Source organism: Hyla sarda, chromosome 1, assembly GCF_029499605.1.
Source record: "Hyla sarda isolate aHylSar1 chromosome 1, aHylSar1.hap1, whole genome shotgun sequence".
Classification (NCBI taxonomy): Eukaryota; Metazoa; Chordata; class Amphibia; order Anura; family Hylidae; genus Hyla; species Hyla sarda.
The window spans coordinates 277,816,716-277,835,181 of NC_079189.1; the positions used below are offsets into that span (position 1 = coordinate 277,816,716).

Below are 18,466 nucleotides of genomic sequence, written 5' to 3' on the forward strand. Positions count from 1 at the left end.
CAGCGGTGCCTGGTCCAACCTTGGCTTGACACCACATTTAGTATTCACAGGCACCTAAATCTATTTCTGAATTTGCAAGTGTTGCAGCCTTTTCACATGCTGGTTTTAAGTAAGAGCCCACTGGTACCACATGCGCCTGATCTTTCAAGAAGCATCAACATCCCAATACATCTGGCACAAAAAATCCATGTTTTTTTAGTTGTTCAACAGTAATATTGTCTACAATCATTTTAATGGGTAGACCCCCCATCCATCCTTTCAGGGGTTTTCACGCAGGCAGCATCATCACTACAGCTGCCTGGATGGATCTCATTTAAAGATGAATGAATTCAATTTCACAAAAAAGGAGGTCCTGTTCCTTACAATGAGCAGCCTGGAATGAAGTGGTAATGCTGTGTTCATTTCCACTTACACTCACTACATTTGCTGGCTTTTCACCGACCCCAGCACATGTGTATGGCTGTTCAATGTACTGCACAGGGGCAATGACTTCTGCCCTTAACAATGGTTCCTGGAATCCCTGCTTCACTATACTAAGTGGCCCAGAGGTAAGCACCAATAGAGTAGGATGCCACGAAAATCCATACAAGAGAAGGGAATCATGCCTTATGTCAGGAACATCTGCTTCTGACAATAACAGGTATAGTGCTGAAAGAGGGGACCATTATGGCCAGTTGGCTTATAGAATTTGATTAATATGTATACTAGAAACAATGTTTTAAGGTGCATTTACATCACATTTTGGGGATATAGCAGCCAGATCTGGCGGGAGAATTTCAAAACCGTCCGTTGCCGTATGCCCACCAGACTCGTGCTGACCCCCCATTCATTTGAATGAGCTGGATTGAGTCAGCTTGTGATGTAAATGAGCCCTTCATTTTGTAAATCATGCTGAGAAGCTGTAGATCAATGTAGAACATGTAAATGCACGGTCATGTCTTCATTTTCATGAACTTGTTAAACAAAATAAATACCTAATTAAAATATATATATTTCTTCTGTACAGGTGATTCAGCCAACAGGAGACATTATATACAGTATATATAAAAAAAAAAAGAAAAAAGAGAGAGAATTTGTATGGGTTATTTATTTTTCTTTAAATACAATGACCCCAATAACCCTGGTTGATATAGTCAGTCTTTGAACTATCTATATAACCATAGTAGGTTAAGATTGTTTGTTTGTGTCTGAACTCACCATAGCTCTATGTCCTTGAACAAAACTGTACACTGTGTAAAGTATATAAAGTAATCTCTCTGGCCTGACAGCAGCTTGCTGGCTTTGGTATCAGCAATTCACAAGAACTCAGTCTGCCAGCAGTGGGATAGCAGTGCCATGATGCCATAAGCACTACATGGATACTGGAGGGACAGGCCTGCATCATTACACCCACACGTTACTCACAGACAAGTATGCAGAGACAAATACGGCAGCTGCTTGTCAGAACACATATGACTGATGGAGGCATGTTCATTGCCTGTGATGTTACCAGCCAATCCCAGCATGCCACACAGCCTACAATGCATGCTACAGGCAGCAGTGACTTTGCACAGAGTTCTTGTGACATTACCCATCATCTAGGTGGCAGCAGCTCCTGATACAGGCTGACAGCAGCCCAGCACCTGCTCTGTCTATGCCGTAAGATGGTTTGTTCTGCACGGGGCACCAGGGCAGCCAATTCAGCCCAGGCAGGCAAAGTTAATGTCAATGTGGAGGTTTACAGTTTGATCTAGTTTTCGCTGACACATAATGCCTTCTAGTTTTCCCCATACCGCCAGGCTTTCACAATTCACCTGAGCGCCGGGGTCTTTTCCTGAGATTTGGCGTGGCTGTGGAATTGAGTAGTCTTCTTCTTCCTAGGCTTCTCCTCAAGGTACTTCAGCTTACTAGCTGGAACACACTCTCCTTTCACACCAAACTGCCTCTCTCAACTGCTTTTCTTCACCGGCTGAACTCTCCTCCCCCCTACACTACATAAGGGCAAGGTTTGGGTGTCTCCCATTGGGGCATCAGGGTCACCTGGTCACTCTCCCTTATAGGTAAAGTGCATAAATGAACACATAACATGACACAACAATATTTTACAGTAATACAGGTTAGACAATGGAGCAGTGGGCCCAACATATAGACAGCAGGAATGCCCGAGGCTATCTTTAGCCCACAGGACAGCCTTTTGGTGCTGGGACACCACAGGTATATCATACATATCTTGTGAATAATCCATAAATCTCTAAAATAGGAATAATTATCTAATTCTACAAACAATACAAGTAATGCAGCCAGCTATTCTGAATTAAAGGGGTATTCCAGGCAAAAACTTTTTTTTATATATCAACTGGCTCCGGAAAGTTAAACAGATTTGTAAATTACTTCTATTAAAAAATTTTAATCCTTCCAATATTTATTAGCTTCTGAAGTTTTCTGTCTAACTGCTCAATGATGATGTCACTTCCCGGGAGCTGTGCATGATGGGAGAATATCCCCATAGGAACTGCACAGCTCACAGGACGTGAGTCATCAGAAAGCAGTTAGACGGAAAACAACAACTCAACTTCAGAAGCTAATAACTATTGGAAGGATTAAAATTTTTAATAGAAGTAATTTACAAATCTGTTTAACTTTTCGAAGCCAGTTGAGATATATATATATATATATATATATATATATATATATATATAAAAAGTTTGGGCCTGGAATACCCCTATAATCTAACCACCAGGTCCAGCCCTACAATTGGTCCCACTGGGTTCCTTGGATCCAAGTAGTACCCTAACAGAGACTGCACTATGCCACCAAAGTGTTTTTTTTTTTTTTTTAGATTTTTAATGCACTGCCACCACAGCTCGCTTACAATGGGGAATCTAGGAACTTTTTCAACTTTTTAAGTCCCCATATGTAACTATTGTAAGCAAGCATTAAATTGCTAATACTGATTAATGGTATGCTATTGCTATAATGCTGTGCTAGAGATCTTGCTGAAGCAAGCACAGAGGTTTGGGGGGGTGACTCTGGCTGGCATGGGACCTGAACTGACCCCCGCATACTGCATATATGTTGGAGGGGTGCCGATCGTTCAGAGGAACTGTCATTCAGGCTATTAAGTGCCATGGTCACTATTGATCATGGCACTTAATGGGTTAATGGTGGATATAGGTGTGATTGGCTGCTGATAGCTTCTGTCACTCACAGTCTATGAAACAAGCACAGCTCCTACACTTGCTTTGTAGACAGAATGGACGTAAATGTACATCCTTGTGCAGTTAGTACCAGGGAACCAGGATGTACATTTATGTCCATTGTTGTTAAAGAGAAACTGACAGATGGATCCATCCCACTAACCTAAATATGAAATATTGGCCCTGATTTACTATCGTAAACCCAGCCTGTTTAGTCAGGTTGTGTGCCAAAATGTGACGCAGTGCATCAGAATTTGCCATATTGCAATTGTGTCTGCGCCAGAGTTTGCTACCAAAAAATTTTCATAAACCCGACCAACTATACATTTTACTCAAAAAAACTGAAAAGGGGGCATGACCTGCAAGGTAAAGGGGTGTAGTAGATGAAAAAGGGGCGTGCCCCAGACAGTTTTGAAAAACCCCAACAAATATTTACTAATGTTCCCACATAAAATGTGCTGGATTTGAGCGCTGGAAAACCCGACAGCTAAGAGCAGTTGTATAAAAAAAAAAAATAATAATAAAAAAAAAGCAAAACATAGGGAAAAGCAAAACAGGGAAAAATTTGGAAAAATACTTGTCGGGAATCAAAACCGACAAAGAAAACTCCACTCCACTCTTAGTAAATCAGGACCAATGTGTTCTCAATCCGTTCAGCCATTCCCAAGATATAGCGCAATCTTGTAATATGTAAATAAACTCCTAACTGCACTGGAGGTAGTTTCCAGACTATCTGCACCTGTGATGCTGTCCCATGGGTCTGGTTACACTGCTCCACTCATCAATATTCATCTCCTTCTCTCTCTTATGTCTTCATGATGAGTGGGGCAGCTCTCAAACCCACCTCCAGTGCAGTTAGGAAAAACTGTGCTATATCTTGGGAATGGCCGAACAGATTGGGGGTAAGGAATACATTGTTTTACTCAGTATCACCCACACTAGGGGGATGAAAACAGCTATGTGTGAATAATTGAGAATTTTCCCATCCTTGGTGACGGAAAATTTGGATTTTAATAAAAACAAGACGCGAGTATTATGCTATTTAACTTCTTTACTGAACTTCAGCAGCAAATAGATATGGTATGTATTAAGAATTTTTTTATATATGAAAAGGGTATATAACACATATAGACTAGGATGCAACCTAGTATGCTGTCTATGTCTGTGACCAATCAGGTAGCACGACAGGTAATATCAACAACTGTCACATAAATAACTTCCTTCTTCTTTGCGAAGTATGGTCTGTCGAATAGAATAACCGGATCAGATGTAGAGTAGAACTTGAAAACAACGTAGAATTCGGATAAAACATAACGTCTCAATGAAGAGGTAACTGTGTGAAGACTGGGGAAGAACCGGTCACTGTTGAGCTGGAAAGAAAGCACAAATAAATTGGGAGGGATAATACTCGCGTCTTGTTTTTATTAAAATCCAAATTTTCCGTCACCAAGGATGGGAAAATTCTCAATTTTAAGGCAAAACAAGACCCTTCGTATTATGCTAGTTCAAAGCTAGACATAAAATATATTATACAATTAATAAAATAACTATAAAGAGTCAACTAACAGTTATAACAATAACATAGAGACATGAGATTCAGGTCTAAAATAAAAGGTTTTAAAAGTAGAATCAGATGACCAATTGGCAGCTTTTAGTAAGTCGGAAAGGGAAGCACCAGATTGAAAGAGTTTAGTGGAGACAGCACTTCTAGTAGAATGGGCTGTAAATTTTGAAGTATCAATGCCTGCTAATTGCATAGATTGTTTAACCCATCTGGCTAGAGTATGAGATGAAACAGGTGCATGAGGTTTACAGAATGAGATCAACAACTGGGAGGAGGAAGGAGATCTAATAGATTCGGTTTTAGATTCATAAGAGCGAAGACAACGAACAACACAGAGTTTTTCGTGATCAGGAAAGGAAGGGTAAAAGACAGAATGAATATTCGTTTTGGTACGTCGGTGAATAGAAAACACAACTCCTTGAGGTGTGTATTGTCTGCGGGAAATGTCAAGAGATTTGATGTCGGAAACGCGTTTAACGCAAATGAGACATAAGAGAGTGGTAAGTTTGAAAGAAAGTAATTTTAGAGATAATGAATCATTATCTTCCCAAGAGGAGAACATATTAAGGACTCTATTAACATCCCAAGTAGAAGTGTATTTCGGTAGAGGGGGTCTGCGAATGCGAATGCCTTTCAATAATTGGCAGACTAAGGGATGTTTACCAATAGGAATGGAATCAACAGGAGGATGTCTAGAGGAGATAGCCGAACGATAGAGGTTAATAGTTCTGTATGCTTTACCATAGTCGAAAGAGGATGAAAGAAAGTTCAGGATATGACAGATAGATGTTTGTAAGGGATCCAAATGTCGTTGATCGCACCAACAAGACCAAAGTCTCCAGGCTGATCTGTAAGCTGATTTGGTACCTGGAGCCCAGGCATCTGAGAGGATGTCCTGAGTAGATTTTAAAAATTGGAAGTCAGATCTTGACGACCTGAAATTAACCAGGCAACCAGAGGTAGTTGATCGGAAAGAATTAGAGGATGACAATTCCCTTGAGGATCCAGAAGGAGATTCTGAAAAGAAGGGAGAAGATGAGGGAAGTCTATGAGAAGATGTAGAACTTGAGGAAACCAAGATTGAGTTGGCCAAAGTGGAGTTATGAGAACTAGTGTGGCTATCTGAATCGAGGTTTGAAAGAGGACCCGAGGAATGAGATTGAAAGGAGGAAAGGCGTATAGAGTCTCTTGAGGCCAAAATTGGAGAAAGGCATCTACGCCTAGAGCTTCCGGGTCTGGATGCAAACTGAAGAATAGAGGTAGTTGGGTGTTGAGGCGGGAAGCGAAGAGATCCAAATGTAGGGGGCCCCATAGGGAATTGATTGATTGGAAAGTTCGATGATGAAGCTTCCAATCGCTGGAATCTGTTAGGTATCGAGAGTACCAATCCGCTATTGAATTGGAAATTCCCGGAAGGTATTCCGCCTTCAAGATTATATGTCTGTCTAGACAAAAATGCCAAATTTCTTTGACAAAATTCGCAAGAATTTGTGAAGTTGTACCTCCCAAATGATTGATGTATTGGACAGCGGAGATGTTGTCCATACGAAGAAGTATACAACAATGGGAGGAATTCTTTGCAAAACTTTTTAAGGCAAAAAATCCCGCAAGTAGTTCTAGACAGTTTTATGTGAAGATGTGATTCTGATGGGGACCATTTTCCTCCTGTGGAGAGAAGACCGCAGTGAGCGCCCCATCCGGAAAGACTCGCATCCGATTCCATAACGATGTCCGGATTCGGATTGAATATCGTTTTCCCGTTCCAAGATTCTATGTGAGTGAGCCACCAGAGAAGTTCTTCTCTGGCTTCCAAGGAAAGGGGGATTTCGTCGGAATAACCTAGACCTTCTCTCAGGTGACGAATCTTCAAACGTTGAAGAGCTCTGTAATGAAGAGGAGCTGGAAAAATGGCTTGAATTGAGGCTGAAAGGAGACCCACAATTCGAGCTATGGTCCTCAGGGAGATCAAATCTTTGCGGAGAATCTGACGGATTTCTTTCCGAATGGTTTTCAAACGTCTCAGGGGAAGGCTCAAAGTGGTCAATTGAGTATTGATCATGAAGCCTAAGAATTCCAGTTCTTGAGATGGAATTAGAACAGATTTCTTCAAATTTATGAGGAATCCGAGGTGTTGTAACAGGGATAATGTCCAATTCATGTGGAGCAAAAGTAACTCTTTTGATTGGGCCATGAGGAGGATATTGTCGAGGTATATGATAAGGCGAACCCCGCGACTCCGGAGGGAAGCGACTTCTGGTTTTAGTAGTTTCGTAAAACACCAAGGGGCTGATGACAGCCCGAAAGGAAGGCAGGTGAACTACCATTTTTGATCTTTCCAAAGAAATTGGAGGAAAGGTTAAGATGATGGGTGGATTGGTATTGTCAGATATGCATCTTTTAGGTCTATTTTTATTAACCAATCCTGTTTTAGTAAAATGTCTCTTAGAAGATGTATGCCCTTCATTTTGAAGTGGCGATAAATAACAAGATTGTTTAATAGTTTTAAATTGATCACGGGTCTGTGACCACCGTCCTTCTTTTTGACTAGAAATAAATTGCTTATGAAGCCTGGGGCTTTGGAGGGAACAGGAATGATTGCTTGTTTGGAAGCTAGTTCCTTGACCTCTTGATCTATCAGAATTTTGTCTGGGAAGGAGAATTGAATTGGGTGAGGAAGGTGATGTTGGAACGGTTGGGTGACAAACTCTATTTGATAACCTTTCACAGTGTTTAGTATCCAAGAGTCTAATGTAATCATATTCCAATTTTGGGAAAAATGAAGGAGTCTTCCCCCTAATGGGATATGTTGGAAAGAATACAGAGGTGGACTTACCTGTTGGGGGTCTGGGTATCCTCTTTGCCCACGTGATCGCCATGATCTGCCCCTATATGGGAAAAAAGGGGTGGGGACAGTGGAGGGTCCTCCATAATGTGTAGTGTGTTGGGGAAAGGAACCTCTATAATATTTATTCTGGGAGAAACGGCCGGAAGAGCGGTTCCTTCCTCTTCCGGCCTTTCCAAAAATTCTTTGTGAGAAGACTTTTTTCATAGACACTTGTGCCTTATTTAACGATGAGAAAAGTCCTACATATTCCTACAAAAGTCCTACATGTTTCCACAGTAGCTAAATTTGTTAGCTGTGGATCTATTTTCATAAGAATAGATCTTTTTCTTTCCGTAGAAAGTGAGGAATTGGCATTGCCAAATAGACACATGGCTCGTTGAGACCAGCCTTTTAATGTTTCGGTATCTACCGGGGTATTAGAAGTTGAGGCTTCTTCTGCCAAATCCAAGATTTTTCCTATTGGACCAAGGAGATCCATTAATTTGTTCTGGGCAGGACTTGAAACTCCTATCCTCTCCTTTCTTAGGATTCTTTCCAGTTTTGAAAAGAAATTTGGATAAAAGCGGGTCCAACTCAGGAGTGCAGGATGCATTGTTTGGTAAAGAGGGACGAGGGCACTCGGCTTTGAGTTTACTGCGAGATGGGCGATCCAACGGTTTATTTGCCCAAGTGGCTAGGAATTCGGCCACTTTCATATTTGGTAACCATTCCCCAGATCTTGGGTAGTATATAAGTGAGGGGTCGAAATAAGATTCCCCCGTTTCATTCACTGTAGTGTCTTCCTGCGTAGCAGGGTCATCATGATTGGAATCACTTTCCTCAGATACATAAAGTATTTCATCCACCTCCTGTATATCGGAATCTTCTGATTCCTCGGAGGAAGAGAGTTTAAAGGAGTTTGGTTTTGCTCTGAAAGCAGACGTTTTCGCCCTAATAGGATGTGCTTCCTCTTGGGCTGAGGGTGAAATGTGTGGTTTTTGTGTACCACTAGAAGTAGAACCATGTTTAGGGTCTGAGGATTGAGGCAAATTGGACTTAACATGTACTCCAGAGGGAGTTTTGGAGTGTTTTGAGGGATATGGACCTTCATATGAGGTATGGCGCGATTTGTATTTGGCCTTACCAGGACCCTTGAAGCCTTTAGCGAGTTGAGACACTGACTCCTGAGGCGACCAATATTGGTCAGATGGAGTGAGAGGAGGCAGTGTTCCTGAAGGGGTAGCATTAGAGCGGGCCAGTACCATAGAGAAAGATTTCTCAATGGAAGATTGCAGTACAGAGACTGCTGACTGCACCGCTGTATGTACTGATTTGGATACAGAAGCATCTACAATAGATTGAATATTGTCATGAGAGACATTTTCAGATAGATTAGTTTTATTTTCCTCAGACATATTTATTTAGTGAGATGGGGAGAAAATATCAGCTGTTGGAAAATCAATTAAGGAGAAATATATATTGGAAATTGGTTCAATAATAATATAATGTGTAAATATATGAATTATAATAGGAATCAATTAATGAATTAATCAATAATAAATAACATTAAATAAATATTAAATAAACAATGAATTAGAATGAATTAATAATGAATTAATGTTTACAATAAATTATTATAAAAATGTATGAGGTAAAATGTTATTGACATTTGTAATTAATGATACAGGAAGGCCATTGTAAAGGCAGCAGAGTAGAAAAGAGAAGATTTTTTGTTAATTTAAACAAAAGGATACTATATTACAATGCGTCCGCAGGCTCCGACGTCTCTGAGGAGAATGACAGAGCCCGCGAACGTTTGACAGGAGAGGACCTCGCTGTCAGGAAGTATCGCGAGATCCCGTGAGTGCGCTCGAGCGGAGGACAGCGGGGAGGAAGAAAGAGCGCTCGAGACAACAATGGCGCTGATGACGCAGATAGATAAGGTAAAAGCGATGCGCAGATGTGAAGATAAACACGGTTAAAACTAAGGGGGAATGAGAGGGAGATCGGGAACGGACGATAATCAGGATAAAACCTATAAGAGAGGGGAAATATGAATACCGGATAAGCGCGGTATATAATATAAGGCAGGGGAATATATGAGGATAAGAATAAGCAGATAATTCAAAATATCAAGAAATATTGGTATAACAGAATAAGGAATAAATATATATATAAGAATTTAATAAATGCAGAGTATATTACAAGGAAAAAAAGGGGTAAAAATAAATGAATAAATAATAAAATGAAATAAACAAAAGGAAAATAAGTAATAATGAATGAATGATAATTAATATAATAAATATATTCCAAAAATCTATATATATTAATAAAACAACAGGAGAGAAATTTAACTTATCCTTGTCAGACTGCTGAGCAGCAAAGAAGATGGAAGTTATTTATGTGACAGTTGTTATTACCTGTCGTGCTACCTGATTGATCACAGACATAGACAGCATACTAGGTTGCATCCTAGTCTATATGTGTTATATACCCTTTTCATATATAAAAAATTTCTTAATTCTTACCATATCTATTTGCTGCTGAAGTTCAGTAAAGAAGTTAAATAGCATAATACGAAGCGTCTTGTTTTGCCTTAAAATCCCTTACCCCTGCAAGCCACTATGGGTCTCAGACCAGAAACCATTTCTTTACCTCTTTGCTTACACTGCTGAATGAAGGTGAAACTTTGTGGCCAAATCTAGTTGTGTATGCACTATTGCTAATTTTTAACATTTTTCAGAAACCTATGAACTGATGCAATCATCTGAATGAAATGGGATTTACATACAGAAAAACTAAACAAAAACAGCACTAACACCTAAAGAGAATAAAACAAGATTACAAAGAGCTAAAGAGAGGTTTAGATGAAAGCAATATTCAGAGATTAATCTCTGTATCAACTAACAAGATGATGCTTGAGCTTTTGTCTGGTGCCATTCTAAGAAAACATATAAAAGGATTTCCCAAATTATTTATGGCAGGGTGTTACATGCCAAGTAAAGGACTGCAATCACTTCCTCAGCAGGCAACGCACAGGTTACAATAGAAGTTTGGGACACTTTTCTAATTCCTTCAATATAAAATTGGAGTGGTGATGGTGAATTCAATTTCAAGATGATAATGCATTTTGCTGCAATGCAGAGTGTTAACCCCTTAAGGACTCAGCGTTTTTCTGTTTTAGCATTTTCATTTTTTCCTCATCACCTTCTAAAAATCATAACGCTTTCAATTTTGCACCTAAAAATCCATATGATGGCTTATTTTTTGCGCCACCAATTCTACTTTGCAGTGACATTAGTAATTTTACCAAAAAATCCACGGCGAAAAGGAAAAAAAATCATTTTGTAACTTTTTGTAACTTTTCCGTTTCTATGCAGTGCATTTTTTTGGTCAAAACTACACCTTATTCTGTAGGCCCATACGGTTAAAATGATACCCTACTTATATTGGTTTGATTTTGTCACACATGCAGGAAAATGTATACGTTTAAAATTGTCATCTTCTGACCCCTGTAACTTTTTATTTTTACGCGTATGGGCCGGTATGAGGGCTCATTTTTTGCGCCGTGTTCCGAAGTTTTTAGCGGTACCATTGTTGTATTGATGGGACTTTTTGATCGCTTTTTATTCATTTTTTTATAATATAAAAAGTGACCAAAAATACGCTATTTTGGTATTTTGCGCGTACGCCATTGACCGTGCGGTTTAATTAATGATATAATTTTATAGTTCGGACATATACGCACACGGCGATACCACATATGTTTATTTTTATTTACACTTTTTTTTTATGGGAAAAGGGGGGTGATTCAAACTTTTATTAGGGAAGGGGTTAAATCACCTTTATTAACTTTGTTTTCCACTTTTTTTTTGCAGTGTTATAGCTCCCATAGGGACCTATAACACTGCACACACTGATCTCTTATGCTGATCCCTGCAAAGCCATAGCTCTGCACCGATCAGCGAGATAGGGGCTCGATTGCTCAAGCCTGTAGCTCAGTAAGGAGACCTCCGCCTGCGTCCCAGCTGATCGGAACATCGCGATTTTATCGCGATGTCCCGATCAGCCCGACTGAGCTGCCGGGAAGCGCTTACTTTCGTTTTCAGACGCGGCTATCAACTTTGATCACAGCGTCTGAAGGGTTAACAGCGCGCGGCACAACGATCGGTGCCGCACGCTGTTAGCCCATGGTCCCGGCTATCGTTAGCAGCCGGGACCGACCTGGTGTGATGCGGAGTCACGGCGTGACCCCGTTTTTCACACTGGGACCGGGCTCAGGGCGTACAGGTACACCCTGAGTCCTTAAAAGGAAACTCCGGTGAAAACCTTTTTTCTTTTAAATCAACTGGTGGCAGAATGTTAAACATATTTGTAAATTACATCTATTAAAAAATCTTAATCCTTCCATTACTTATTAGCTGCTGAATGCCACAGAGGAAATTCCTTTCTTTTTGGAACACTGATGACATCACGAACACAGTGCTCTCTGCTGACATCTCTGTCCATTTTAGCAACCATGCATAGCAGATGCATAGCAGATGTATGCTAAGGGCAGCATGGTGGCTCAGTGGTTAGTACTGCTGCCTTGCAGTGCTGGGGACTTGGGTTCAAATCCCACTAAGGACAACAATAAATAAAGCGTTATTATTATAATAATGTCAGCAGAGAGAACTGTGCTCGTGATGTCATCAGAGAGCATTCCAAAAAGAAAAGAATTTCCTCTGTAGTGTTCAGCAGCTAATAAGTACGGGAAGGATTAAGATTTTTTAATAGAAGGAATTTACAAATATGTTTAACTTTCTGCCACCAGCTGATTTAAAAGGAAAAAGGTTTTCACCGGAGTACCCCTTTAAGAGGTTAAAGGGGAACTCCAGTGGAAAAATTTTCTTCAAATCATCTGGTTCCAGAAAGTTAGACAAATTAGTAAATACTTCTATTTCTCAATCCTTCCAGTACTTAGCAGCTGCTGTTTGCACCAGAGGAAGTTGTGTAGTTCTTTCCAGTCTGACTACAGTGCTCTCTGCTGACGCCTCTGTCCGTGTCATGAACTGTCCAGAGTAGGATAGTTTTGCTATGGGGATATGCTCTTACTCTGGACAGTTCCTGACACAAACAGACTGGAAAGAACTACACAACTTTATATCTAGTATTCAGCTGATAAGTACTAGAAGGCTAAAGATTTTTAAATAGAAGTAATTTTCCCACCAGAGTTCCCCTTCAAAGCTTTTTTTTCTTAGGACATGCATATGGCCTCAATGACATGGCCAGTGAAAAGTTATGCTACATGTAGAGGGAGAGAATTTAATTTCTTTTTTATAACTCAAAATTTTCAATATTGAAAAAGACAATAACAAAATAAAGTCACACATCATGACCAATAATACAATAATGAAGTAGGCAAACAATGACGCAGGGCATGGTATCAATCATACCTTGTACCAGCTAAGGTAGCATACCTGAAGGTGTACAAAAAATGTAGCATTTTATATGGTTTACTGTTTATTTGGCGATGTCACTTTCTGCAAACACCATCTGTCTACAGTTCGATCATGCTGTAACTACTGCACTTAGAGAAGAGTCAATGTGAGTATAAAGTTATAGAAAACTGAATGTGCTTCTGTTATTTCACACCTTTTTTCAGTATAATTTTAAATATTTATTTTTGGATTGCTTTTTTTCTTGAGGCATTTACTAGCCATTATACTGTGAAGGATATTGTACCATTTGGTTGGAAAGAGTCAAGGAGGGCAGTGAGGCATAGACTAATGAGGTGCTGCAGTCAGTTAATGAATACACAGTGCAATCTGTTAGTGGCGTGATCTTAGCCCATATGTTGTCCACCACTTGTATGTATGGTTCTTGTAATACAGGAAAGAGGAACTTTATACACCTGAATAAACAAATAGCACTATATTTCAAACTCCATTTACTTATTGTGCACATATATAGCATTAGAATTGGTAATTATATACTGCTTTAAATGTAGCTCACAAATTGTAAAATCAATATATGCCCACGATTAGACTATGTTGATATCATGTTTTAGCAATTTGTTAAAACTTTTTAATTTTTTATGTGTTTTTTTTTTTTTTATACGAGAAGAAAACCCAGCCACAATGTTGTGGGCACATAAAAACCCAGCCACAATGTTGTGGGCACATAAATACCCAGCCACAATGTTGTGGGCACATAAATACCCAGCCACAATGTTGTGGGCACATAAATACCCAGCCACAATGTTGTGGGCACATAAATACCCAGCTACAATGTTGTGGGCACATAAAAACCCAGCCACAATGTTGTGGGCACATAAATACCCAGCCACAATGTTGGGGGACAAAAATAAACCCCAGCCACAATGTTGTGGGGACAAAAAATAAGACCAACCACAATCTTAGGGGGACCAAAAAAATTGCCACAATGTTAGGGGGACAAGAAAAAAAAATGCCACGTTGTTGTTAATTTTAGGATGGGTCCATTTTTACATAGTGCACTATACAGTACAACCAATGCTATAATGGGTCATTATCATTACAACAATACCCATTTTACATGCTTGTCTATTTTTGTACTACTCCTGACAAAATATGTATGTTAAAAATTTTCCTTTTCTGACCTCTATAACTTTTTTAGCTGCACAGGAAGCAGGCTACACATGAAGATAGGCCATTCTGCACACTAGAGCAGGGTAAGAGACCTCCTGCAGGCATTTGCAGACCCCCACATTTTCACAGTAGATGCCGTGATCGGCATTTATCACAGCATCTATACGGTTGATGGCAGACATTAGCATGATTGCTGATGTTATTGGTGAGTCCCGAGCTGCTGATAGTAGCCGGAACTTACCTTCTAGCGCAGTTCCTTTGGCTCCATTGCAGCAGAACGGCTGTTTCTGTTCTCCACTGCTGAACAGAACCTATGAAGGAGGCGATTTTTTTTACAGGACTGACAAAAGAGACAGTCACTGTTTGTCTATCCTATTAAAGTTAGGATCCTGATGGAAATTTGTTAAAACAGACACAAGCAGAAACTTTTGACCAAGAATGATGTCCCTTTTTAAACCAATGGATATGTGCACATTTTACAAGGATAGCCAAACATGATGTGAACAGGTCCTTACACAGTTTGTTTAAAGCAGTATTCTGGGATTTTTTTTATTTGACTTTGGGGCTGTAAAGTTAGTGTAGTTTATAAAATAGTGTCTGTACCTGTGTTTCATGGTAGTCTCGCAATTATTCTGTGATTTTTGCCTCAATGTTTACTTTTAACAGCATACAAAATGAGTGTCGTCTCCGGTTTTCCCGGATTGCAGTGCGGCCTGAGACACTACATCACTAGTCAGGTGATCAGAGGGAGCCTGTCTTTGCTTCAATGGGTGGAGCAACCGTTTGGTAGGAGGGAGATCATTCTGCAGGAATTTGTAGTTTTGCAACAGCTGGAGGTACCCTGGTTAGAAAATATGGTCTATTGATGAGAGAACAGTATGGGAGGTCAGGTGTGCTTAAATGGGTGGGGAGGTTGATGTGTGGGAGGGAGAAAAGTGACCTTAAACTTACAATCAAGGAATTATGGGACTTGTAGTTGGAGGGAGGGAACTCCAACAGGAAGCCATTTCGCAAAAAGAAAGCAACAATGTTATGGTGGACTAAGAACACAACCATTTAGCTCCAAGACAAGCACATATCCTTCCTAAGCATGTCCATTACTGTCTGGCAGGTAAGTACGTAAGTACTAAAATCACCTTATGGTGGATAACCCCTTTAAATATTTACAGTTTTTAACCCCTTAAGGACTCTGCCCAATTTGGCCTTGAAATTGAAATTTTTACGTTTCCGCTTTTTCCTCCTCACCTTCTAAGAGCGATAACTTTTTTTTAATTCTCCCCTACAGACCCATATAAGGGCTTGTTTTTTTGCATGACAATTGTACTTTGTAAGGACACCTTTCATTTTACCATAACATGTACGGCATAAGCAAAAAGAATATTATTTGTGGGGAAAAATTGATGATAAAGCTGCAATTTTGCTACTTTGTGTGTGTGTGTGTGGGGTGGGCTGGTTTTCAGCCAGTGTAGCTCAGTACGATTAAACGGATTTATATAGTTTCCTATTATTGTACTACTTTAATAAGAAGTCGAGCTTTATTGAACAAAATCAGTATATTTAAAATTGTCCACTTCTCACCCCTTTAACTTTTTTATTTTTCCGTATACGGGGATGTATGAGGGCTCATTTTCTGTGCCGTGACCTGTAGTTTTTATTGGTTCCATTCTTTTTTTTTTTTTTTTATAGCTTTTTATAATATATGATGATTAAAAATCTATATTTTTGGACTTACGTTTACACTGTTTACTGAACGGGATCATTAACATATGTTAATAGCCCGCACATTTCCGTACACAGCAATACCAAGTATGTTGATTTTATTTTTTAAATGTTTTTTTTTTTTTTTTATGGGAAAAGAGGGGTATTTTATTTTTTAATTGGGGGAGGGGCCTATTCACTTTTCTTAAAAGCTTGTTTTACTTTTGTTTTATTACACAAGGGACAATTTTTTTTTACAATCTTTAGAATGCAAATACTGATCAGTGCTACACAAAGGCATAGTATTGATCAGTGTTATCGCTGATCTAATTCTCTGGTCTGCTCGATGGAAGACCAGAGAAGAAGACCCGATGATGGCAGTAGGAGGGAGGTAAGGAGACCTCAGGCCACCATCTTAGCTGATCTGATTCCCACGGCCGTGCTAGGGGCAATCAAATCAGCCACCAGAACCGGCGCATAGCTGCAGATGCCGTGATCAGTATTGATCACAGCATCTGAGGGGTTAATGGAAGACATCAGCGCTATCACTGATGTCCGCCATTACCGGCGTCTCCCTGGCTGCTGATAGAAGCTGTGACCCGCAGTCCATGATGCTAGCAAAGCTCCTGTACTCTCTTCATAGATACAGCGGCTGGATACAGGACGTACATGTACGCTGGTACACCCTGCATCCTTTGGGGGTTAAGTTCCCATAGAATACAATTATATGCAGTCATTAAATTGCATTCACTGTTGATCACTGCATCTAAAGAGTTAATGGAGGACATCAGTGTGATCGTTGAGGTCCACTATTAGCACCTAGTCCCCGGCCGCTCATAGCAACTGGTACTTACCCTCTATAAAGAGAGCACAGCTCCTGCTCTTGCCTCATAACCTAACCATAAATGTTCGGCGTTGTTCGTGAAATACCAGCCTACACCACTGTACATTTATAACATGTGTCCTTAAGGGGTTATATGGAATATGCAGATTATTTAAAGGGGTCCTCTGCTGGAAATTGTTTTTTAAAATCAACTGGTTCCAGAAAGTTTAACAGATTTGTAAATTACTTCTATTTAAAAATCTTAACCCTTCCAGTACTTATCATCTGCTTTATGTTCCAGAGGAAGTTCTTTTCTTTTTATAATTTCCTTTCCAGTCCGACCACAGTGCTGACACATCTGTCCATTTTAGGAACTGTCTAGAGCAGAAGTAAATCCCCATAGAAAACCTATCCTGCTCTGGACAGTTCCTGAGACAGTCAGAGGTGTTAGTAGAGAGCACTGTGGTCAGACAGAAAGAAAATTCAAAAAGAAAATAACTTCCTGTGGAGCATGCAGCAGCTGATAACTACTGGAAGGATTAAGATTTTACAAATCAGTTTAACTTTCTGGAACCAGTTGATTTAAAAAATAAATAAAACATTTTCCAGCAGAGTACCCCTTTTATTTCATCATTGTCTTCCATGTTTTTGTTTACATATTTCTCTGAACACCTAAAATAATGTTGTTGAATTGCAACAATTAGGCCTCCTTCATACACTTTATGATCCCAGCATTTTTTATGGCTTGTAAATTTTTGCTGTGATGTCATGTTATATAAGTATTTCCCATGAAGAAAGTGAAAATCACCACAAAACACACACACACACACACACACACACACACACAAAATAAAAGCTACACACATTAAGGCTAAGTTTCTACTTGTTTTTTTTGTTTTTTTGCTGATGTTAGCAGGGAGTCAATAGAGAATTTTGAAATGCCAAACCCACTTTCTGGGTTTGGCATTTTTTACTTGTGTATGGGGCTCACTGGCAGTTTACCAAGATGGCAGCATGCTGGCATTTCTTTGCCAAGAAATCTTGGTGTTCTCTCCCATAGAAGTCTATCGGAGGGAGAAAACACCAAGATACCAAAGTCAAGAATTGCAGATTTTGATCACTTCATATATCAGAAAAAAAATGTATAAAAAGCGATCAAAAAGTCCCATCAAAACAAAAAAGGTACTGATAAAAACTACTAGATGTGTGTACAGATCACAGTGCCAAAAATGAGGCCTCATACAGCCCTATATACTTAAAAAATAAAAAACATTTATAGGGGCTAGAAAAGGGCAATTTAAGCATACACATTTTCTTACGAAAAGTTATAATTTTTCTTTTAAATAGATACATAGGTGTCAGCAGATAAGAACCATCAAGGCTGCCCAATAATCTGAATCCTATCAATAGTCCCAGGCCCTATCTTATATGAAGGATAGCCTTATGCTTATCCTATTCATGCTTAACCCCTTAAGGACCGGGGGGTTTTCCGTTTTTGCATTTTAGTTTTTTGCTCCTTGCCTTTAAAAAATCATAACTCTTTCAATTTTGCACCTAAAAATCCATATGATTGCTTATTTTTTGCGCCACCAATTCTACTTTGTAATGACGTCAGTCATTTTGCCCAAAAATCTACGGTGAAACGAAAAAAAAAATTGTGCGACAAAATTGAAAAAAAAACCGCCATTTTGTAACTTTTGGGGGCTTCTGTTTCTACGTAGTACATTTTTCGGTAAAAATGACACCTTATCTGTATTCTGTAGGTCCATACGA

The 18,466-nt window shown here is 39.5% G+C and overlaps 1 protein-coding gene across 8 annotated transcripts in view; it reads left to right on the plus strand.

Annotated features, from left to right (window-relative positions):
• Positions 1–18,466, plus strand: part of ARRDC2 (arrestin domain containing 2) — a 235,915-nt gene that overhangs the window by 61,045 nt on the left and 156,404 nt on the right. The window lies entirely within an intron of this gene.